The sequence below is a fragment of the Geospiza fortis genome, unplaced genomic scaffold (genome assembly GCF_000277835.1).
Source record: "Geospiza fortis unplaced genomic scaffold, GeoFor_1.0 scaffold331, whole genome shotgun sequence".
Taxonomy (NCBI): Eukaryota; Metazoa; Chordata; class Aves; order Passeriformes; family Thraupidae; genus Geospiza; species Geospiza fortis.
Window position 1 is genome coordinate 2,819 of NW_005054540.1, and position 24,471 is coordinate 27,289.

Genomic DNA, 24,471 nt, shown 5'->3' on the forward strand with positions numbered 1-24,471 from the left:
TTTGTGAACTTCAATCATAACTTCATGACCAAAGATATATATTTTTAAAAAGCATAAGGAGTAGTTATGTTCATCTTTTACATTCCTGGAAAGTTGTATCCTGCCAATTTTAAGTGTTTCTTGGACAAATTTTATTTAATGTTAGCATGCAGGCTTACTGGCTTGCTCTGCAATTTATGCTATGTATTTAGAAAAAGAAAGCAAACATATAATTTTATTCTTGAGTATGATGTACTGAAGTCTTTGGTTTCCTCCAGAAAAACTAGTTTCAGCATTTTACTTGAAAGCCTTTGTATGGACATAGGATTCAGACACACTTCCTGAAGTTGTGAAAATCTGTCATAAGTATGAATATCACAGTGTAGATTGCTGATGTTATTTCAGTTCATATGAACTTGATTCAACAGGCATACAGTGTTACAGTCTAAGCTACAGATTCAGAATTCTGTTGTTTTTAAACATGAGGTAAGGTAGCTACAGGAATTCCACAAGAAAAATTATTTTATTTTAACATAAAAGATGCAGAAAAATGTATCCCAGTGCATTTAGTAAAACTTGAGAATGACCCATATTGGTTATCTTTTGATAATTTTTAATTCTGTGTGTAAATAGAAACACTGCAATACTTTTTCTTACAAGTGTTGCTCTGCTCAGTCCTGTTACAAAAAAACAAAACAAAACAAAAAACAAACCAACTAACAAACACCAAATTCCAAACCAAACCTAAAAAACAACAGCAACAACAAAACCAACCTCCCCCACCCCAGAAAAAAAAAAAAACCAAAACCCCAAAGCAAAACCAAAACCAATCAAACAATCAAAACCAAAAGAAAAAACACATGAGTGTTTGGCTTCTCACAATTGGAGAAGAAGATGTTCTTTAATGGAATCAGAAGTTTTACAGTCTCTGCTTTCCTGACACTGTTTATTTGAGTTTATAGCTAATAGGAATTTTGCACATTTTGTAGTTTAAATCTTACAATGCTTTGTAGACTCTCGTATGTGATATATATCTTTGGGTGTATAGAAGTACATTTGTTCACAATTGTTACTTATTAATTGATGTGCAGAGTATTACTGTAATGCTCTCCAGTAGACAGCGATACAGGAGGGGATAAAAGGCTGCAGAGGTGTACTGAAAGGTATTTGCTACAAGATAATGAGGTGTCCTTATATCTACTCATCTTGGATTTTTCATTTGGAATTCAGAGGAGAGCAAAAACTTTCACCTCTTTCCATCTTTCCAGTATGTGATAAAGCATTTTTTTCATACTTAACTTCCTTATGAAGATGTGAATGTGTTGGGTATTTTGCAGGAGCTTCAGGATGGCATTGGGCAGCAGCAAGCTGTTGTCAAAACATTGAATGCAACTGGTGAAGAGATTATTGAGCAGTCATCAAAGGCAGATGCCAAGGTGCTGAAGGAACAACTGGAAAGTTTGAATAACCGGTGGAAGGAGATCTGCAGGCAGTTGGTAGAGAAAAAAAAGAGGTAAGTTGAAAGAGGGTAAAAATATTGTGAAATTATTTTTAGCTGTTTTAGATTTGATTCTGGCTTGAAATTTCAAAGGACCTCTCAACATCTAGAGTTTTCAACTATAAAAGGAATTATCAGTAATTGAATTTTCCATTCCATAAATTGTTCATACACTATAATTTGTTTAATTATTTTCTACTTATTCCTGTCAGTGACCACCATTCCCTTCCAGACTCCATATTTTTATCTTTTAACCCCTAATGTTTAAAAGAACTAAACAAGCATCCATAACTGCTCAATTTTAAGTAGAACAGTACAGAATTTACTGGTTTATAATCTTTCTGTTTAATTGCATGTCATTAAAGCACATCTCTCTAATACTAATAATACCTTGGTTAATTCAATAAGATAATCCTAATCTATTTCATCTATAAAAATCAATGCCATTAACATCTACATTTCATAGGCTGGATTTAAGAAAATGGATTTATCAATTTAGTATTATTTATGATCACTTTTAGATAAATTTTTTTTTCTCATGCAGGCACAGAAGGCTAGAGTGTTTGAGCTACAAATAATACAAAAATAGTTTTATACCTTTAAAAAGAGAATTTCCAATGTAAAAAAAAATGTTGCTGCTAAGATAGGTTTTATTAAAGAGCACGTTCTTAACCTAGATGCTAGGCCTAACTGGATATGCCACTCTGCTTTAAAATACCCTTTCCAGAGCCTCTGGGGCAAAAAAGCTGTGAAAATGTTTACTAGCATCAAAAAGGGAGTGTCCTGGAGGGTTATTACTGAGCCTAACCATGATTAAAGTTTCACTTGGAACATGTTACCAGTCGTTGAAACAGGCTGCCCAAGGAAGTCATTGAGTCACCATAGAATCACAAAATGGTTGAGGCTGGAAGGGAACTTAAAGTTCATTGAGCTCCAACCCCCCTGGCATAGACAGTGAAACCTCTACTAGATCAGGTTTCTCAGAGCCTCATCCAGCCTGCTTTGAAAGCGTCCAGTGATTTGAACTCCACAATCTCTCTGGACAACCTGTATTGGTGTCTCACAACACAGAAGCAAATAATTTTTTCTTAATAGCTAATCTAAACACTCTTTTGTCTCAAGGCAATTTTCCTTTATCCTATCACTACATACCCCTGTGAAAAGTCTCTTTTCAGCCTTCCTGTAGTTCCCCTTTGGGTACTGGAGAGTGCGATAAAGTTTCCTAGTGGTATTTAGAAGACATGTAGATGTGTCACTTAGGGACATGGCTTAGGGATGGGAGTACTGGGTTAATGGTTGGACTCAATGATCCTGAAGGTCTTTTCCAACCTAAATGATTCTGTGTTAAAAGAAGGAGATGCAACGAATAATCTAGAACTGTCAGAAGCTTAAATAATTATTTCTGCTGTATTTCCAGGTGTTGATGGCATTGTTATTTGTTACACAAGGGAGTCCTTGGCCTTTATTTGTCACATAAAAAGCTGTTCTTTTGTACATTGGAAACTCGTCTGTGTTTCCAAGCATTAACTTGTTATGTAAGTGCAAACACAAACTAGTAATGCATCATTTTAACAGCCCTGTAATCTGCTTTGGCAACGCAGAAGAAAGAGATTGGTGGTTGAGCTTTGTCTGAAGATATAAAATATATTCCTGTTCTGGTTAAGATTGCTATTGTTCATCCCTTCATATATTGGTAGAAATGTCTAACTGAATGTTCTTTTGGCTCAATGCAGTGTTAGAATATTACATGGAATTTCTTGACACATTCTGCATTTTAAGGAAGCCCAGGATTTGTTAAGTGGGAATAATCCAATTATGCTCCCTAGATGAAGGTTCTTAAACACTTGCACATGTTTTCCTCCTTTTGTTCTGTTTAGTATGTTGACCGATTGGTTTGTTTTCCTCTAGAATGACAGCTTGTGTAATTTAGAGGAAAATGATTGCAGAGACCTCAGTTAGTGAACTTTGTATGAATAATAGCATTGCACCAGGAGGAATACAGATAGTGTTGTGTTACACCGGTAGAAATGTTGCTGGAGTACTTCAGTGAAACCCACGTGCATCAGAACGCTTCTATTCACCTCCCAGTCTTCTTGGCTGTGCCAGAGACAGGGAATGCTTTTTGCTCCCAGGTCTTGGAAACACATGCTATCCTAACTTCTGCCACCATACATGTCTTTTTTCTTTTTTTTTCATCTTTTCTTTTTTCTTTTCTTTTCTTTTCTTTTCTTTTCTTTTCTTTTCTTTTCTTTTCTTTTCTTTTCTTTTCTTTTCTTTTCTTTTCTTTTCTTTTCTTTTCTTTTCTTTTCTTTTCTTTTCTTTTCTTTTCTTTTCTTTTCTTTTCTTTTCTTTTCTTTTCTTTTCTTTTCTTTTCTTTTCTTTTCTTTTCTTTTCTTTTCTTTTCTTTTCTTTTCTTTTCTTTTCTTTTCTTTTCTTTTCTTTTCTTTTCTTTTCTTTTCTTTTCTTTTCTTTTCTTTTCTTTTCTTTTCTTTTCTTTTCTTTTCTTTTCTTTTCTTTTCTTTTCTTTTCTTTTCTTTTCTTTTCTTTTCTTTTCTTTTCTTTTCTTTTCTTTTCTTTTCTTTTCTTTTCTTTTCTTTTCTTTTCTTTTCTTTTCTTTTCTTTTCTTTTCTTTTCTTTTCTTTTCTTTTCTTTTCTCCTCTCCTCTCCTCTCCTCTCTTGCCTTTTTTTTACTCTTCTACAGTGGATTTTCAAAGGAAAGAAACCTAGTTGACAGGGAAAAGTGGTGTATTCTAAGTAGGTCTCAATTATTGATGAACCTGGGCAGGAAAAGACCACAGGCTTATCAGCTGCACAGCCTTTATATAACCATGGTGACATAGGATTTGCATAACTCTTATGCTCTGACATCTTTTAGTTTTTCAATATTTGTCCTAATTTGGTTTTGGGTACAGCCATAGTCTCTCTTTTTAAGACTTGAAACCCATGTCGCCCAAAATGCTTTAACTTATCCTTAAGATCAAAACATGAGGCAAACAAACGTTAAAGGAAGTGGCCTCTACTTACAGTCCAAAGAGCTAATATAGTTATGGCATTGTCCAATGCATATGTTGCTACTATGTCAAATTTATTTAAATATATGAGTAGAATAGAAATTACAAAAAATATGGGTCAATTGACATGCTTGATTACTCTTTTTCAGAACAGCTTTAATGGACTATTGAAAAAAAGCACCTGTAAAGTCAGAATGCTTATATTGTGACTCACATAAGTTTTAATAGTCCTTTTATTTTTGTCTATGTTTCCTAAAAATTAAATTTTCATAGTTAAAATAATGTTATTAAAGTCAATTTTGAGAATGAGAAAATGGGAGGAACATTTTAAAACCATACTGAATGAAGGTGATACTGAAGGGAGAGCAGACCTGGTATAACACATCTTCATATAATAATTTCAAGGAAAGATAAAATAGATATTAACATTTAGAACCTTCTGCAAACCAGAAAAGAAAACTGACTATAATAATAATAATTTTAATAGGTTTCGATTTTTATTCTTTGTAGTTAATACATTATGCTCGGCTTTAAAGTTAATTCTCAGTAGCTCAGAGTAGTGATCAGCTGAAATTTTGTTTCCTATTACATTTTTTTGCTCAGCAAATCTCAAGATAAAGTGGCAAGAAATTAGCAATTGAATGGATTCCAGAAATGAAATCTGTTAGTGATTTCAGATTCAAGTGTAACGCTGCTAAGCACTATTTGGCAAGGAAACTTTTTATATTGTAAGCTCTGTTTTTGCTATTTTCTTACCCAAAGAAATTGATTTTGATAATCCTGTACAGTTTTACATGAAGTTTTGAACTTTTATGTGGCACATTGGCAGTCCCTTCTAGATGTATTTTTCAAATTGAATTCAAAGATCAGTTGGGGCTAAGGGGAGGAGGGAAGCAATTACAGGAGTAACAGAAAGTGATACAGATATTTTTAGAAGGTGCATGAATGTGAGAAGTTTGTTGGAGACATGAGGTATATGGTGACATTTCAAAGAATGCTGATGATATTATGCCTCAGGTAGTCAAAGGCTGAGTTGATAGTGGGAACTCCAAAACTGAGCAGATGGGCAGCAAGTGGCAGATGATCTCAATCAGAGACAAATGTGAGGCAAGGAATATTTCAGACAGACAGACTATCCCATACTCAAATGATGCTGAGCTTGTTACAACTCCAGAAAGTGATCCTGACCTTATTGCTGAAAGTGTTTACAGGCACAGGATGGGGTGGCAGCAGAAGAAAAAGCCATAGTGTTTTAGGTTGCATCAGCAAGGGTATTACAAACAAAAATAAATGCTGTTTTGGTGATTTCAAATATTTTGGTGTACTCATGTTGGTTACTGTGTGCAGAGCTCTGTGCATGCCAAAGGATATAAAGGGCACACAGAAGGTATTCATGGAGCGGGGCAGATTAAATGAGCCAAGGTTTGGAGTGGCTGCGCTGTGAAGGGAGACTAAGCAGGTCGGGATCTTCAGTCTGGAGAGAAACCTCAGGGGGGTTATGACTGAGGTTTACAAAGTTGAACTGATGGGTAAACTGTCAGTGGAACAAAATGTTATTGACCTAATTCCTCAGTACCTAGAAGGGAAGATCCTTTGTTGGAAATGTGAGATGGTAAAATGGTTTTAAGATTTACATTACAGTTTCCGAGTTTGCGATGTGCCACACAAGTTTATGGAGGAAAATATCACAACTCAGCCCTATACAATTCTTAACCTAGTGCCCATGGATCCTGGGAGAGTATGAGGTGAATGGAGTAAAGAAAATGCCCATCTTCTGTGTTCCCCTTAACCACCATCTCCTGTTCCCAATGCTGATGGCTCTCTGGGCTTTTCTGAAACTCTTGGGTATTTTTCATGTTCTGGTGCATTGATTATATTTTGGGGAGGAGAGGACAAGTTCTCCAAAATTGCTTTGTCAGTTTTCCTGAGGTTGTATGGTTAAATGGTCTACTATTTATTCATATAGTTTACTATATGAATAGTCTATACCATTTACTATATAAATGGTCTACTATTTATTCAATACTATCACTGCATTAATAAAGACCCTGTAAATTAAAAATATTTCCTGTAACCACCATGAACCCCACAGTTTCAAGCCGACTTGGAAAGATTTAAACAGGATACAATTCAAAAAGTTTCACCATGTTAATTCAGTTTGCATAAATAATTTTGAATAAATAATAAACTACCTGAATAATAAGAACTGTAAACCATATCAAAACCATGATATTCTATAAATTGCTGAAACTGATCATAGGTTCATTAGATGCTAATATTAATCTCAGTGATGGACTGACAGCTTTAATGAATAAGAATTATTTGGACTGCAAAAGGTCAGCTTAATTAAAAACAGACGAGAAAACAAACTAAATCTCAAAACAATTTGAGGAACTCGTACTGCTCTTCAGTAAAAAGGAGCTGATTTTCAGTTTTGAAAGGTCAAATGCTGATCCCAGGCAAAGCACAGACTTAAAATTTACTTTGAATCTCCTTTCTTTGGATCAAGAGGTTATGCTTGAGTTATGTTTGCGTAGGATGTTATCTTCCACTTGCCTTTATCTAAGAGTTTCAAAGCTGTAGAAGTTTGAATTCAGTGTTTAAAGTTTCTGTATCTTGCAGTCTAATCCATCCTGCTAAGAATTAGATGAGAATGTAATTTTAGCACATCTAGTCATTTTATCTTACTGAAAACTTTGAAACAGACCAGGCGGTTGAATAAAGTGGAACTTGATTGAAAGTCTGATACACTGGTAGTTAGCAAATTGGGAATTTAATTGAGTTTTTGTTAACATTTTGCTACAAAAGACATGCTTTTTGAAAAGTTGAAGTTTGTACTCTAGTACAGCATGACTCTGAAATGGAGACTTTGGAGACCACGGGAAGTCACAAAGGCCCTTTGAATAGATGCTACTAAGCCCAGACAAAAGAGGGGAAATACAAAGTATCTGTGTCTCCCTCTTCATACTCCAGCAATCATTTTGAATACTGAATCTTCTAAACTGCACCAATAGAAGCTTGCTCTGCCTTTTCATCCCCTGAGATACATCAGGCCACAGCACGCTGTGTCTGCTCTGAGACGTGCCCCTGGGACATCTGAGTATTGGATGATTTAGGGATATGGTGGTTTGCCACTAGGGCCACAGTGTGCAGCAAACCCCAGGGCTGTGGCTGCAGCTTGGTGCTGCTCTTTCTGGAACATGTGGGCCAGGCAGGGATAGCCAAGGGAATGTACATAGGAGGAGAAGCAACATCTCACACAGGAGCTTGAGAAGGGGATGACTCATAAATGAGGCTCTGGAAAGACTTGTAACTAATGCTGGTTGGTCTTTTTATTTTTCAGTTTTGCAAAAACTTTCTTGTGTAATTTTTGAAAACAGATGCCCAGGAAATAGATTCCTTCAATGTTTCAGAAGTAATCAGTTTGGGGTTTTTTAGTCATCACGATCTGACATTTGTTAAAATTGGGTTCAGTTGAATGGAAGAGAATTTTTCATTATTTTAGCTGCAAATACATTTACACTTTTAATGAGTTTGAACCTGCAGACTGCCTGTTCAGATCTCTACCCAAGCGAATTTGAAGAATTATGGGAAGAATGACAGAACAAAGACTGTTTACCAGAAGACATCCAAGTTCTTTCCTGAGTACAAAAATACAAGCTTTCTATTCTAAGTAAAAATTAATTGTTATGAAATAAATATACTTTTAATATTTTTATACAATATCTTTACTTAGGTATTCTTTTTCTTCCATAACATACTAGCTGCAAGTGATCGTTTTCCTTTACTTGAAAACTCAGCATATTGAAGGCTGCAATTATCTTCTAGTTGCAGTTTAAAAACTGGTTTAGGATGAAGAGATTTTATGACAGTTATGTCAATTTTTTCTTTATAGCACATAATTAGCTACATATTGAATTTTTCTGAATTTTCAATTTTTTCTTTATAGCACATAATTAGCTACATATTGAATTTTTCTGAATTTTCTTTTTTTGATTGTCCAGATTTCTTAAAATGAATCACTAGAAAAGAATTACTGGTATAAATTTGCATTGTGTTTACAAGCAGGTTAACTAAATGTCTTACTGTTTGGTATTTACATCTAAATACATATTCTAAAGTTTATGTGCTATTTTAATTTCACTTATTTAAAGTTCCTTACCCTGATGAAGCATATTTATCCATTCTTTCTTTAGAGAAAGAATGAACTGAAATTTTTTTTTGTAAACATTGTCTCTAAATTTTTATTACCATTTTGGTGGCCTCATATTCTCGGTAGCAGCTACTAAACACATTAATTCCTAATTTTAGACACACAATGAATATAGAATTGTCAGGTGAATGTTAAAAAGTGAAAGGCACCAAAATATTATTGGACTTACAGATGGGAATATGAATCATATGTGCAGATCTGTCCTGCTCCTATGATTGTATATTTTATTTCTATAGCTGACACCTCCTGAATAAATCTGACATCACCCGTGTGCAGCTACAAACTCTAAACATCTGAGTTTCAATAACTATTTACGGGTTGTTATGGCATTGCTATCGCATTGTTGACTATGGAGAAAGTACTTGAGCTTCAGTGTATATTTCACGTGGTTTCTTGACACCGCACATGAAAATACAAGCTTACTGATATAGGCCATGAATGTTTATGTAGTAGTTAACAAATATATCTAAGGATTAATGATAGTTTAAAAAAAAAAATCTTTCCATGGTATTTGTGGACTAACATAAGAATTTGTTATTGATTCAGTTTAATAATGGTAAGAAAACTAATCCCTAATCTATCAATTATCATATATACAAAATGCAATTAGGAAAAATAATTGATTTACTACTTAGTATGAAAAACTGAATATTGATACATTTGCTTCCAAAAGTATAATGTAGGTAAGATTCCTATAAAAAGATATGCATTCAGAGCAGTTGATGAAGGGACCCTATGAATTTAGAAGTACAAACAGAAATCTATGTTTTACTATGGAAAATACAAAGTAATGTGCCTAAGAATAGCAGTTGTGTAGAAGACAAAAAGTTGCATATGAAATTCCTTGCTTCTCTGCTATAGTTTGAGAATTTTCCATCAGTCAAAATGGGTTGTATTCAGGGTTAATAAAATAAATCTTTTGTCAACAGAGAAGGCGCTTTAAAGCTTTTTTGGGAACTCAGGTTGGTTTGTAAGGGTGCAGCAGTAGTATATAATAGCTTGAAGACCTGTGCTGGAGATGGATCTGCTTGGCTCCATAAGGCCAGCTGCTGGAATTATATCTTACTCTTCCTTCACCTGCTTCGCCAGCAAGTCATATCCCAACTGCTCTCTCTTGCTCTGTCCATGTTGTCCATGAGTTGACTGGTGGCTCATGTTCCTTACTCCAGCTTGTTAAGGCTTGGATTTGAAAGCCCATACTCCCTAAGTAACAACTAAATGTTAATTTTTCATTGCCACCATGAATTTAAACACCTAGAAATTACATGTGTGTGTTGGTCCAAAGGTAATTATGGTGATAGCACTCAGTTTGTTCAAAAGGTGTAATTTAACTCAGTCATTGAGTTAAAACTTTTAATTTGATTAACCAGTTCAGCTAACACAGAGCACTTTGTTTTAGCATCTTGCATAATATGACACTTGTCTTGCAGGGTGTTATTTATAATAGAAGTGACATTCTAGCAGGTCAAGAGATGGTAAAGTAAATTGTAAGATGTACCTGCATGTCCTGTTAATCGCAATGAACCTTTAAATTCCTTTACTGCATGTTGTTCCTGATTAGAATAAAGTAGATCTATGGAATTTTTTTTTTCTGAACTCTGAAACCCTTCTGTGCAAGCACATGCACAAAATGACACACACACATATATTATATATGTATATATATAAAATAGGTAATAGATAATATATAGATAATATATAATAGATGACAATAGAGAATAGATAGATAGATAGATAGATATAGATGTAGATATATATATGCATAAAGTATCTCTGAAAGAATTCCTGGCAAGTCTTAGGTTAAAAAACACCCTTATCCTACTGATCAGTATTTAAATTAGTCATCAAAGTAAAAAATCCTTTGCTTCATGACTAGGAAAACTTTTAATGTTTTAAGACTTGCAGCTCAATTCATAAGGGTGATAAAACTGACAGTATACTTAAGATGAAAAAGGAATCTTGCCAATTGCTATCTCTTCTAGGAGACAAGAAATCTTTTTGATTTCTCATTTAAAATACTATGCAGCTCAATAATTTTACTCTCGGGTGTATTGAGTTGAATGCTATGCATTTTCTGTGCCAGAATTAACGTATTTAAACTTGGATCTTTCTCAGGTTTATCCTCAGGGTACCATCACATAATACCTCCACTGAGCTATGCACTTCACAAATGAGTAGAAGTGAGAGCAAACCAGAAAAATGAAAGCTATTGCTGAGAGCTTGGGTTCTGGAGTACCTGGTCAGGTTGATAGACAGGGGTTTTATTATGTGGTTGCGGTATAACACTCAAAGCCTGATTCCCAGATTTCCATAACTGGAGCAGGGAGGAATACTGCCTCAGAAACATTTGAAGTTGTGCTTCTGCTTTCAGGACTGCAGGAAGTTAGTTTTTCTCCATTTTTATAGTTGCAGTGCTATGGATCTCAGTATAGATTAACATCTGACTCATTTTCAGAGAAACAAATGTTTTGATTAGTTGGTTTTAGATTACCTATTTTGGCTTGAGAAGAGCACACGACCTCTCAAGTCATGAACATAAACATTTCTCAGTGAAGGACAGTGCAATGAGCGTGATGCTGTAAGGTTGGTTCTTTTTTGCATGACCTGTGCAACCAAAGGGTTATCTGTCCATATTGGAAAGGTCCAGAATTTCTGTCTGCATAACAGTACTCCATAAGAGATCCAGAGTTGTAATAAACAGATATATTAGTACAATAAATATTCCTATACCTAGGAGCATCAACATTTTTTGTTGCTATCAGTCCTATTTCCAGAAATTCTGGGCAAATGGCTATTCATGAAAATATTCATGCATGATTCCATTAGAAAATCTAAGACAAAACCAAGAAAGTAGGGCTGTTAATTCTTTTGCTGTTTATGGTGCTCATATTCTAATGTATTTGTATAAATGTGTATATGTGTGTATATATGGGTATAAACATAATTTATATATAAGTGTAAATAGTTTTGGAGAATTTTGTTGTTTTCACTGTAAATATAATCTCTTACTTTTCCCTCTAAAGAACAATTTGGAACCAGTAGTTTATGTCTGTAGGCAGATACTCCAGAGTAACTTGTTCCTAAGCTTAAAAAAATAACCAAAACAATACAGTGTCGGGCTTATAGATCTAGTAAATATTAAGATATACTATATTAAGAACAAAAACAAATAAATCTGCTATTTAGAATCCATTCTAGATGTAAACCAGGAGCTTGATCTAGAACTATATTGAGATTCTGTTCAGAGCAGCACAAATTTGCCAATTATTTCAGTTTATATATAAATTACAACCAGCATTTTCATACTCTAAGTGTAGTTATGAATATTGACTTTTATGTGTTGAAAATAAACTTTGTCTTTGGTAAAGGAAGCTGAGGGGAGATCTTATCACTCTTTGCAACTCCCTGAAATAAGGTTGTAATGAGGTGAGGGCTGGTCCCTTCCCTCCAGAGACAAAGGATCGGACAACAGAGCATGACATCAAGTTGGGCCAAGGGAGGTTTAGGTCAGATATTGTTACAACCCACTCCTGAAGGCAGAGTAACTGAGGTTCTTGTTAGTAGTAGATCCCTTCAGGTAGATTAGAGTGAAACAACAACACTCAATGACCAATTATCTGTGTACACCTGGCAGGCTTATTTTAGAACAATTTGATTGCAGTGGGAAGGAGGTTTGCAGCCATTTTGATTATTATCTATATAAGTGAAGCAATATAGAGGTGTAAAGATATCACTTAAGAAAATGTATAAGGAAAAGGAAGGATAAGAGTAGATAGTGAAGAGGAAGGAAAGAAATGCCCATCAGTGGATCAGGCGACAAGATTTGGTTGTTGTGATTTCGATGCCTACTGGTCAAAGTGATGATCTCAGTCTTGATCCATTGGGGGTGAGGGAAGCCTGCACAACATAAAGTTCAATGTGTTCATGGGAGGGGACAGTTAAACACTCTCTGCAGCATCACTGTGTGTCATGCACAGTTCTCTGGTGGAAGGATCCAGAAATGAGTCTGAGGGCAGTTTGGGTATTTTTGATTGTTTACGGCACCTTCTAAAACAGGACAGTTGCTTGTCACAACAGTGTAGTTGGGCCAGTTATGTCCCATCAGAAGGAATTAATATCTTCAGGCCTTTGTGTGAGTGCGAATGTCCTGATACTACATGAACAAGTTGTGTATCAGGGGAAATTGGCATAATAAAAATATCCCACCTTGCAGGATCTGCTCTTCATTGTTTAATTTTGATAAGTATTTAATCTTTCATCTTTCCATACAGGTAATTCTCAATGTGTGAATAATTTTGGTGGTTAAATTACAAGTATTTTTATACAAATCATAATTTTTCTCCTTTATAAGGGCCCACTCCAAATGTTAATCCCAAGCATTCGCATTCTACCAATGCTCTTCCCAGCTGCTCTTGAAATTTTTTTTACCTGCATCTCTTGATAACTTCAGAAGCTTTTGCACAAAAGTTCACATCTCAGTATATTTATAGAGTCATAGTGAAAATGAGCAGATGAGTTGGAGATGGAGATGAAGAGTTGATATCTAAAGTTAGGTGTTGTGAATCCCATCTTATTCTTACTTATCAACTGTGAACCTTACCTACTTTTTGTGAATCTTAACACCAAAGTGCATGGCACACTTACTGAAATATCTTGTTTAATATGTCCAAATGGGTCTGTGTCAGGTTTAACAGGTTCAGTTTGGTAACACTCCATGCTAGAATTTTTAGTTGTTGACACTGGGCTTCCCTGCCATTACTTCAAACAAAATTTTAGTCTGAATAATTAACTTCTTTGTTTCTAGTGTGCTTGTTTGCCATCCGCCATATGTAACTTGGAAGCTGAATTTAGTGGTGTTGCAAATTATGCCTTGATCTTTTCTTTTAAATTACATGTAATGCCATGTTGAAAGGACATTGGTGTTTGTCTGATATTTTTGATATGAAGAAATCTGTGGCCCGCTTATAAAATAATTAGTATAAATTCTAAGATTAAGTTATCTGTCATCCTTCAGTATGGATAAGCACTTCAATATAAAAATAAATTTATAAAAACATTAATTTCACATTTTTATTGCAGGATAGAGGAAGAAAAGAATATTTTATCAGAATTTCAAGAGGATTTGAACAAGTTGATTTTATGGTTAGAGGAAACAGAGAACGTTATTTGTATTCCCCTTGAACGAGGGAATGAAGACCAGTTGAGAGACTGCTTGAGCAAAGTAAAGGTATTGTAAGCTCTATTCTTAATATTTTCTTACTTTATCAATTCTACACTGGAGGAAATTAAAAGCTATTTTCCAAAATGGTCTCTGACATCAAACACAGCATCCATATAACTTTTTAGACAAATCAAAGCTGGAAATTTCAAAACCCAGGTACAAACATATATTGATCATACAAAAACCAGAAGACTAATGGAAAATCCACTGAAAGAAAAATATCCCAAAACTAGGAAATTAATCGTTATCTTTTTTATCCCCATTTTTTAACTCAGAATATGACTGGTTTATATGTATAGCATTTCTCTATTGGTGTCTTGTTAACATTTTATAGCTTCTCACTTATTAAACGGTATTCAGTATTTCACAAGAGGATCCAGAACTGCATGCATAATTATAAATGTCAACTCATTAAAATATCACTGCAACATTTTCTAGACTAAACATCTAGGTGACTTATTTTTTCGAATACTTTAAAAAACCCAATCAGAATATTAAATATTTGTTTTTAAGGGCTGGAATATTTTCATGAATATGTTAGAGTTTGATACTGCTGATAAAAATATCCAACAAAAGTTTTTCTGTTTAGTCTTTTGAAATGTGTTCAGTAGAATAACTATTTTTAATTACTTATACAATAATAAATTAAACTGTAATTGGAAAATGCATATTACTTATAGAATATATGCCTAAAAGTTTTTCTATCTTCTCTTGAGGTTAAGGACCTAGTTATCCTTTTTGTTAATCCAAGTTTAACAAATTCAGCTAGTGATAAATAGAGCATTAAAGAATCTGAAGAAAATTTTCCAGTTTGTTCTATCCTTCTCACAACAAAATTAAAAAAAAAACAATCTAGAGGATTATTTAGCAAAAATCTATCTTCCAATTTCTTGTTAAGTAAACACAGGATAAATATAGTTTCATGAAATGGAGACTCAACCATGTGGTGAGCTTGTCCTTCTGTTTAGCAGAAGATGCCATTGAGTTGGTAAGGTAATTTGTAAGTCTCTGTTGATGAGGATATCAGATCCATGGCAAATAAATTATTTTAAGGGATGTTAGATGCATCTTACAGTTTGCAGAAATGATTAAGGCTTTAAAAACTAAATAGATTGCTCAGAACCAGGAAGGGTCCACTCTTCACATACACAAATATTTCCTATATAATATTCCTAAGGGATATATAGTACAAATATAAGGTGTTAGCATCTCTTGTTGTATCTTGTTTTTACAGTCCACCTTCTTTTGGTGCTGCACAAAAGGGAATACATCCTAATGGAGCAAATAATAATGCATTACCTTGCAGCATGGCTCATTTCATCCTTACTTGCCTTTATTAATAATCAAGAACAAACAAGGAAAAACTCCAGAACAATAAAACCCTTGAAGTGAGATTAACCGTACTTGATAAATTAAGTTACTTCGACAATATAAGTTTTCAGTAACAACATATGTGTTTGAGAACTGGTACATTTTGATAATTTTGATGCTGCCTTGCTTTTCCTTTTGGCTTGCCTTTTTTTTTCTTTTTTTTTCTCTTTTTTATTATTTTCTCTTTTTTTAGTGAACATACATGAACATTCTTAATTAAGACATTAAACTGGAGTGGAGGGCTTTTCACCACATGCCCTCTGGGTGACTGTTCACAGCCTAGAACATACTAAAACATTTCTCCAAAGTGCTTGCTCCATACCATAGTACAAGATTATTAAAATTTATATACATGAAGTATTGTGTATCCAGGTCTTGAATTTTTAATGTAATAGTGATTAATATGCTGAGAAACCCTGTATTATGTCACATAGAACTCTCTTTAAACTTGATTGACTAATACAGTCTCTTTTGGGTTGTTTTTTTTTTTCAGCCTTCTACATTCAGAAAGCAACAGTTATTTTTGTCTTGAATTGAGTTTATTCCTTTGGCTGATACACAAATCAATAAGGGTCAAGAAAAGAGAGCTGAAAATCCTACCACAGTTCATCTTAACTGCTGTATTTGTCTGTTCCAGTTAAGAGTTGGAGAGCTGCCGCCCCACAAGGGAATACTGAAACGATTAAATGAAACTGGAGGAATAGCACTTGGAAGTGCATCACTGAGCCCAGACAAAAAACATAAGCTGGAGAGCACACTGAAGGAGGCTAACCATCGTTTGTTAAAGGTTAGACATATTACTGATATAACTGTGATATAAAATTTTAATCTGCAGCGAATATTTACCTTATATATTTTCTGGTATGTATAATTTTTCACTGTATGAAGAGATGTTTGTGTGCATAATGAACCTGAGGAAGAAAAATGGATACAATACAGTGCTGTGAGAAACAGTGATAGCAAACCAAGACCGTTAGTGACTAGAGTGATGATGTTGCACTCAAACGTAGTCACTAAATTACAGTTCTTGTGCTTAAGGGTGGAATGCATAGCATCATTTTTGTAGCCTGTTGCTTTTGCTGAAACAGCAAATATTCCAGGCTTTGTGACTCAGGTGTGTGAGAGGCAAATGTTTGATTTTCTTTATGGAAACGCTTCCCAAATCTCTTCTGTTCCCAATCCCAAGGCGAACACTGCAACCACTGTTTCACCTTCCACCACACTTCTCCCAATCTTAAGCATTCACTTCCATTTTTTGTGTAGCAAAGTACCAAATATTTTGCTTTCTGGGATCTCCATACTGATAGAAAGAAGTAAGGGAGGTCTTTGTTCTGTTTTATTGTGGAAATACCATATTTTTGTGTTGAAAAATGGTGAAAATGAGTAGCAAATGTGGTAAAGAGAGGTAGATAATTTGAGTGTTGTCATGGTAGAAATGATAGAAAGCATTGGCCAGAGAACTACTGCCCAGGGTATGAATTAGCCTGCTTGGAAACAATCAAGGTAGAATCAGTTGAAGGATTTCTGTTGAGACTGATTGCGAAGTCTGTCAGGGGCCATAATCTGTGGTATCTCTTTGTTAAAGTTACCAGGATGCTGGGGCAAAAAGGAATAATTCATTGTGTTTTGTTCTATGGGAGGGAAAAAGTGAGAAAATAATCTTCTGAGTACCTTGCTGGAAAGAAGGTCTTCTGGTCAAGAATATGTCTTGGGTTCTCTGTTACCATTTCTATGAATACAGCTGAATTTCAAGCACAGATCTGAGAAATAAAAAGGAACTTGATATGGTACTCCTACTAGTTTCTTCCTAACAGGAGCAGTCTGGCAAAGTTCAGAATATTAGCTAATGACTCAGGCAAAAGTGGATAATAAATATTGATCACATCCACAATCTCCAGATTGGACACATAAATCATTATTTCAATGGTTGGATAGAAGTATCTTTTTCTCTATAAATGGGCTTCTGAAATCAATGTGTATAGAAGAATTCAGAGCACGTCAAGATAAAAACAATGTTGTCTACTGCCTGAAGGAAGCATGTACCTAGCTGAATTCAGGGACTGTGTTAATACCTAAGCTGTGATTCTAAAAAGACAGCATTAGTTTTCAGGAAAAACTAATTAACTTTTAGTCAGATCACATATATATATATTTTAAGAAAGTCTGCAATTTGTCACTGAATGTAGCATTTTGCTGATTAGTCATATACCTAAAAACTTGGAATTTTCGTTTTCTGCTGGCTGATGCAAAAATATTTCAGGTCTCCTGTCACAGTCAGAGCAACCATGAATGCTGTTGTAAGCACTTAGGTTTTGGGTGGAATATGTGAGACAAAAACTATTGTTTAGTGAATCATTACAATTTACTGATTTTTTAGAATTTTATGTGTCCTAGATCTAATATGTCTGGTCAGATAATTATTCTTGAAATTTCTTACCTGAAAAATTTCATTTACTACTAGAAGAGTATAAACCAAGGAAAGAAATCTTCCTTTTGGGATTACTTACCACATAATTTTTATCTCTGTTATCTACCCATGGAGATGTATAAAACAGAGTTCTCATTGTCCCATGATCTCTGAATGTAAAGAATCTGAAAAATGCAGTGGTTAGGTTTTCTTGTGGGTTTTTTGTCCATTTTTTTAAAGAACAGGAATTGAATTTGAAAATTACAATACCAATCGAATTTGAAAATTACAATACCACATCCATACATCTTCTCTGAAGGTACTCTCTTTCTCAGGTTTTCTCTTTTCTCTGTGATCTTGGCAGATGTAGAAAATAAAGCAAAGCAAAACAAAACAAAACATTAGACACTTATTTTGGGGTTCAGTAAGATTCTCCCAAGGATACTGAAGGGAAAAATAATTACTTTTTCATTTCCATATTTTTTGCTGTTACTCATGATTTGTTTAGGAAACCTCAATTATTTGTTTCACTTTCTGCCCTGAAAATCTAGGATCTGAATTAAAACTAGAAGTCATGGAAAGAAACTCTGCGAGCCTGACAGTGGAACTTAATGTTCTATTTGTTCAGCTGTAGATATGGATATGTAAGCACTGGAAAAACCCCACAGATATTTACTCTGAGCCAAAGCTCACAGGATGGGCACTTTTATATCAGGCAAACTTGTTAGGTCACCTGAGGAAGATTCTGTAGTCAGTGGTTTTGATGAGGATATGTTTTGTGTGCTCCTCAAAGCACAGTAGACAAACATCATCACACAGAGATTTCTCTGGGGCTTTTCTGTCTCTCCACCCCCTCTTAAGAGTGTATTCTATACTTTAATCCCTTGTTTCAAACTGTAAGTTTTGTTTTCTGGCATCTCGGCTAGAAATGAACATGTAACAATCTACTGTTTATTTTGCAGGATTATACTATTTTCAAGATATGAAACATACATGACAGATAAATAATGTTAGATAGATCCTTATCAGGTGTACACTAGAGTAATTCTGCTTACTTCAGAGAAAGTGGGAAAATTTACACTAGTTCAGGATGTGGCCAAATATCTGCTAAAGTTATCACAAGTTTTTGTTTTGCCTTGATCTGCCAAGCAGGGGAATAGGGGACAACACCTGTGAGTCTTAACCTTCAAGGTGACGCATTTGAAATAAGTCATGTTCAAACCTTCTTTACAGTCACAGAAACTGTTGCCCTACAGCAATAGAAATAACCTAGAAAAGAAATTTAGTATGAAGGGAATTGCAGTCACATAAAAGTATCTTTTTAGCTTTTACTTCAGAATTGTCTTTTGGGTGTTTGTATCACGTGCTGATGACCTTGAGAGTTGATATGCAGAGAGTTTTCCTTCCTTTGGATAAAAACTATTTTAACACCACATATCTTTATACAACTTTATTAAATAGTGATTCTAATAGGCTGTTACCTAATACAGTATAGTTTTAGCAGAGAATGAAGATTCAGTATAGTTTAAGCAGAGAATGAAGATTAAAACCCACATTGAAAGGCATGACTTTTAAATTCTGTCCTGGTTTTACTTATTGTACCCTCTCCAAAGCCAGTATTTCTTGTAAAAATGAAAATAGCACTATCTTTGTGAAGTCTTAATATCATGAAAAATGAAGTGGTTTATGACCATTTTTATGCTTTCACATCAAGAATTTTTCATTTATTTTCAAAGCTTAAAGTATCTTCTGCTGTGATAGCCAAGTAAGGTAACCACCTAGTGCTTCAAAGCACACAAAAGGGTACTCGGCACTGGAGTTTGTGATGAATTCAGTTCTTGTCATATACCACCTGCCATGGCATGTAACAGATCTGTAATGGGTTTCTTACCTTTTACTGTGCAGTAAATGGATTGATAGATTAGGTCTGAGACCAGTGAACCATGGAATCAGAGGTTTGCTGGAAGGAGTTTATTACTCTTTAATATTATTCTTGGTCTGTTGTCAGCCAAGAGCGATGAGCTAAATTATCTGAAAGTAAGCTGGATGCCAAAATCAGCATTCTCCTCATTTATCCACCTTAGTCTTCACAACATCTACTGTATGTATTATGAAGGTTATTATAAGTGCCTGATGGAGACATTTTGTTTTGCTGCCTTTTAATTTGTCTTCTAGTATTAGTTCTAATTACTAGACACTGAAGAGACTATTTCACTGTTTATTGCCACAGCAAATCAATTTGTTGTGCTATGTGGACAAGATAAAAATTAGAGTGGAGTGACATGGCTATAATTTGTGAACATTTTCTGTACCACCAGAACAGGCGTAGGTTGTCTTAGCTTGGTTGATCAAGTGTAGAGAAAAACAGATGGGCCCAAAAGTGCAGAAACACAAAGTCGTAACAAGGTTATAGTTCATGTATTATAACTTTCCTTGAGTAGAAATTATTCATAGATTACCTGCAATGACATAAAATTTCCAGCATGTTAATGCAACTTAATTCGAGTTCACAGTTGGAACTACTGCAATTGCTACTGTTGCTATTTGTGGTATGGAGGGGAAAATTTGTTGGGAAATGAATGCAGTTTGATTTCTGTTCCTTCAATTTGAAATAAGAATAGTATAACTGGCATTTTAGGGATCAGAAAGTTGACATTTTCCTGAATTTACTTTCATTTAATGAGTGACCTGATTCCATTAAATATAATAATGTCTTTTGTTATGCTGAATTTCCTCTGACAGCTTGTCATAGATGACTAATTAAGTGTAGTCCACATTCATGTTATCATCAGCCATACTCAAAAGTGGCCTCATGTGTAGCAAAAAGAAATTTGATGTAAATGTTCTTTGGACAAACATGGGAGTGTCACAAGCGCTAAGAAACAAGTATATATATATATGGTTAATTCTTTTTTTTTAAATTTGCATATTGCTAGCAGCCAGTATTAATTAAAATTTTAAAAGCTAAGCAAAGAAAAATATGAAATACAGTCAAGTCATGCAGGGGTAAGAAGTCTGTGTTAGCCATTGAAGCCATAAAAGCATGATTGAATACATGTATGTGTGTATATACATAATATATATCAAATTACCTTGCCAACCATCTTAAAATTCCTTATTATTCTTGTTTGCCATACAAATCCAAAATATATTAATCATATATTAAGAATTTATGCCAAGACTTTGAATGTAAGAAGTACTAATTTTCAATACATATGTGCTGACATGTGCATTACATTAAGTTAATATTGATGCCAAATTACTAGATATCAAATAAGTAACTTCAGGCAAATCATTACACTTATTTTTACAACAAAATTCTGTGTATCTGAGAGAGATTTCACTTGTAATGAGCAATGCTCAGATACTACTGCACACCAATCAATTGCAATGACTTGGGCTTTCTAAAACTTCAGTTCCAAGACAGACACTGCCTTTGTGTGTCAGGTTTTTCATCCATCTCTATTAAGAAAGACCACAGAGGCTTAAAATCAATGTTTTACTCTTTGCTGTTTACAAGATAAAGATTATACTTTAATTATAAACACCTGTCTGAATAGTAGCATGCCTATGTAATTAAAATTCCCACGAATGCAATAGTCTATTTAAAATAAAGTTAAACTTTTCCTCAACCCTGGAGTATTGGAATATGATCCCAATATTACCGGATGGAATGTGTCTGGGCTCGTCTGACCCTTGCTGCTTGACCAAAGGCGGCAGCTGTGGTGTTTCACCTCAGAGACACCTTTGGCTGGCTGGATGTTGCAGCTAGGCTCTTGGAACAAGTCCAGGCTAGCAGGAACTCAGGTTTTACCTCTGATGGAAAGGCTTTAGGCGAGGTGAAGAGGAAAAGGAGACGGATTCTCCCACAGGGTTTAATCCAGAGTTTTATTCCAGGGTCACAGATCTCTGAATCTTGTAACAGCTACATGGTCTCAGTGTCCTTTTAAGCTCGGGGGGAGGGGGAGGAAAGGGGCAGGTATGGCACCAACCAGGTGGGAGGGGGGAAGTCTCAGGGGACAATGACACCTAGACAGGCCAGTGACTCCAGGGCTGAGAAACATCTTTTGAACTTTAGCCAAACACACGACGCCCTTGTTGGAATGTCAAGCTTGCTGGACAGCACTTAGCAGGAGGCAAGGGGAGGGGAAGGGAGCAGGTATTGCCACATCTGGGAAAGGACTGGGATAGCTAAAACAGGAAATTGCATCACATTGCAGCACTGGAGGAATGGGATGCTGGAAAGCAACACTGTGGGAATGGACCTGGGAGTCCTGGTTGATGGAAAGTTGGATGTGAGCCAGCAGTGCCCTGGCAGCTGGGAGAGCCAAGCATGTCCTGGGGCATCAGGGACAGCATGGTCAGCCAGGCAAGGAGGGGATTGTCCTGCTCTGCATTTCACCTTGAGTGCTGGGGGCAGTTTTGGGTGCCACAAGACAAAAAAGACATTAAACTGTTAGAGAGTGTCCATAGGAGAGCAAAAAAGATAGGGAAGGGCCTGTGAGGAGCAGCTGAGGGCCCTTGATCTGTTCAGCTTGGAGGAGCTGAGGGGAGACCTCACTGCAGTTTCAACTTTTTCATGAATCCTGATGGTGTCCTGTTGATCCTTTTCTTCTGGTCTTCTCAGTGGTGAGGGTAGCCAAGCATGTCCTGGGGCATCAGGGACAGCATGGTCAGCCAGGCAAGGAGGGGATTGTCCTGCTCTGCATTTCACCTTGAGTGCTGGGGGCAGTTTTGGGTGCCACAAGACAAAAAAGACATTAAACTGTTAGAGAGTGTCCATAGGAGAGCAAAAAAGATAGGGAAGGGCCTGTGAGGAGCAGCTGAGGGCCCTTGATCTGTTCAGCTTGGAGGAGCTGAGGGGAGACCTCACTGCAGTTTCAACTTTTTCATGAATCCTGATGGTGTCCTGTTGATCCTTTTCTTCTGGTCTTCTCAGTGGTGAGGGTCCCAAAAAGCAGAGTTCAGTGGATTAATATATGTTCAGGCCAGGTGGGAATGCTCCTCAGGTACCTCCCCCAGAGGAGAAGTTTGACACAGTCTCTTACAACAGACTCTGTGTCTGCTGCATCACATTGCCTCATGTGCAGTCCTCTGGTGCAAGGCCTTAGAAATTATTATGGGGCACACTTTGGGGCTCTTCGATGGTTTATGACACCTCCTCAGCTGCCTCACACATGAATGTCCCATGTATGTGTCCTTCTTGGCGTCCATCTTCTCTTACAACTGGGCCAGTTTGTGTGAGAGAAGGTGGAGTCTTGTCACACACCCAAAAACTCTCGTCCTCCCACCCCAAACTGATCCAGAGCTGATTCTCAGCACACCTGCTGAGTTTGGCTTTCTTTGTGGATATATTCTTCTCCCCCCAGCCTTGTTTACTTCTCCCTAGACCTGAGATATTTGGACAATAGTACCACCTTTATCTTACCTCAAACTCCCATCAGGTGGCTTAGCTCTTAGTCCAGTTCCCATCAGGAAGCACATTCACACGGGGAGTGGGTTTTGGCGGTCACAGTTTCTTTATATAATTTTGTCATAATGGGCAAAATCCTAAATTTAAGTCTTTAACCACTGCAGTCCCTCCCAGAACTGTGTGTAGCCTGAGGGATATATATAATACTTTCTGCTGTAAACCAGGGAAAGGACCTTTAGGGCATATTACATTTGTTTTAAAATAATTTTCCTGTCAGAATATCCTTCATTAAGAATTACTGAAAGAACTAGACTCTAAAGCCTTTGTGGCTGCTTTTGGATTTCAGGAACTGAGTAAGAAAAAAAAAGATAAAGAAAAGATATTCCTGGACTAGATTATTTAGCAGAGATTTAAGGTGGAGGGACTTGTGCTCAAAAATGTCCTTGACAAAGGAGAATTACTGAGAGTGGAGAGCAGAATGAATGACAATTAGTTACAAGTATTACATATAAAAATAAAGATATTCAGAAGACTGTGATGTATGTGATCATATTACCATAGAAGAAAAAGCAAGTCTTGAGGTGGGAGAATACATTTGATTTCTTCTTAAAAATCAAGATAGCCAGATGAAGCAGAAAATTGTTTGGGGCATTGTTTTTTTGGACTGCTTTAGTTTTCTGCATTCATGGAAAAAAAAAGGTTTTTTTAATAAAAATGAAAGTTGAAAATATTACAAATATTCCATTGAGAAGTTTTTGAAAAAAACAGGACCAAATAAACACCTGCCAAGGTCAGGTCCTGGGAGCCTTGCAAGGCAACATAAAATGGTAGATAAAAAGCAAATAAAACTCTTCTATATTTAGCAAATAAAATCTTCTATACATATTTTTAGTAGACTGCTTTAATCTTCCTCTAGTAATAAAATCTTTACTCCAACTTTGTCAGAGACACTATAGCTGATTAATATTCATGAGTTTAAAGGAATTACATGGATTTTGTTTTAAAGTCAATATTGAGTTTGCTAATGCAAATGGCTCAGTTAATTAACTAAATGGCATCCTAAACTGAACTCATATGAAACTCTTTTGTACACTGATTGTTTTGCATGAAGAAATGATGCATATAAATCAACTTTTCCTTCTTCTATTTTAAATCATTCTTTAGTACATGCTCTAGTGATGGGGATTTTGAGCAGATCAAACTTTCTGAACAGTGGCTGTAAGAATTTCTGTTTCATGTCATCACCTTACAAGTGCTATGGAAGTGTCAGTTATGATTTATCAATAAATCTTAATTGAAGTTTGCATTTAATAGTTGTTATGACTTCAGTTATTTCTTTATTATCCAAGTCCTCCCTT

At 35.6% G+C, this 24,471-nt stretch overlaps 1 protein-coding gene across 4 annotated transcripts in view; it reads left to right on the forward strand.

Annotated features, from left to right (window-relative positions):
• The first annotated feature begins 1,314 nt into the window (after window positions 1–1,314).
• Window positions 1,315–24,471, forward strand: part of LOC102033021 (dystrophin) — a 391,913-nt gene continuing 368,756 nt past the window's right edge. For all 4 annotated transcript variants that reach the window (XM_031063886.1, XM_005429311.2, XM_031063887.1 and 1 more), the window contains exons 1-3: window positions 1,315–1,492; window positions 13,781–13,928; window positions 15,931–16,080. The gene's annotated coding sequence lies outside the window, so the exon portion shown is untranslated. The remainder of the gene's footprint in view (window positions 1,493–13,780; window positions 13,929–15,930; window positions 16,081–24,471) is intronic.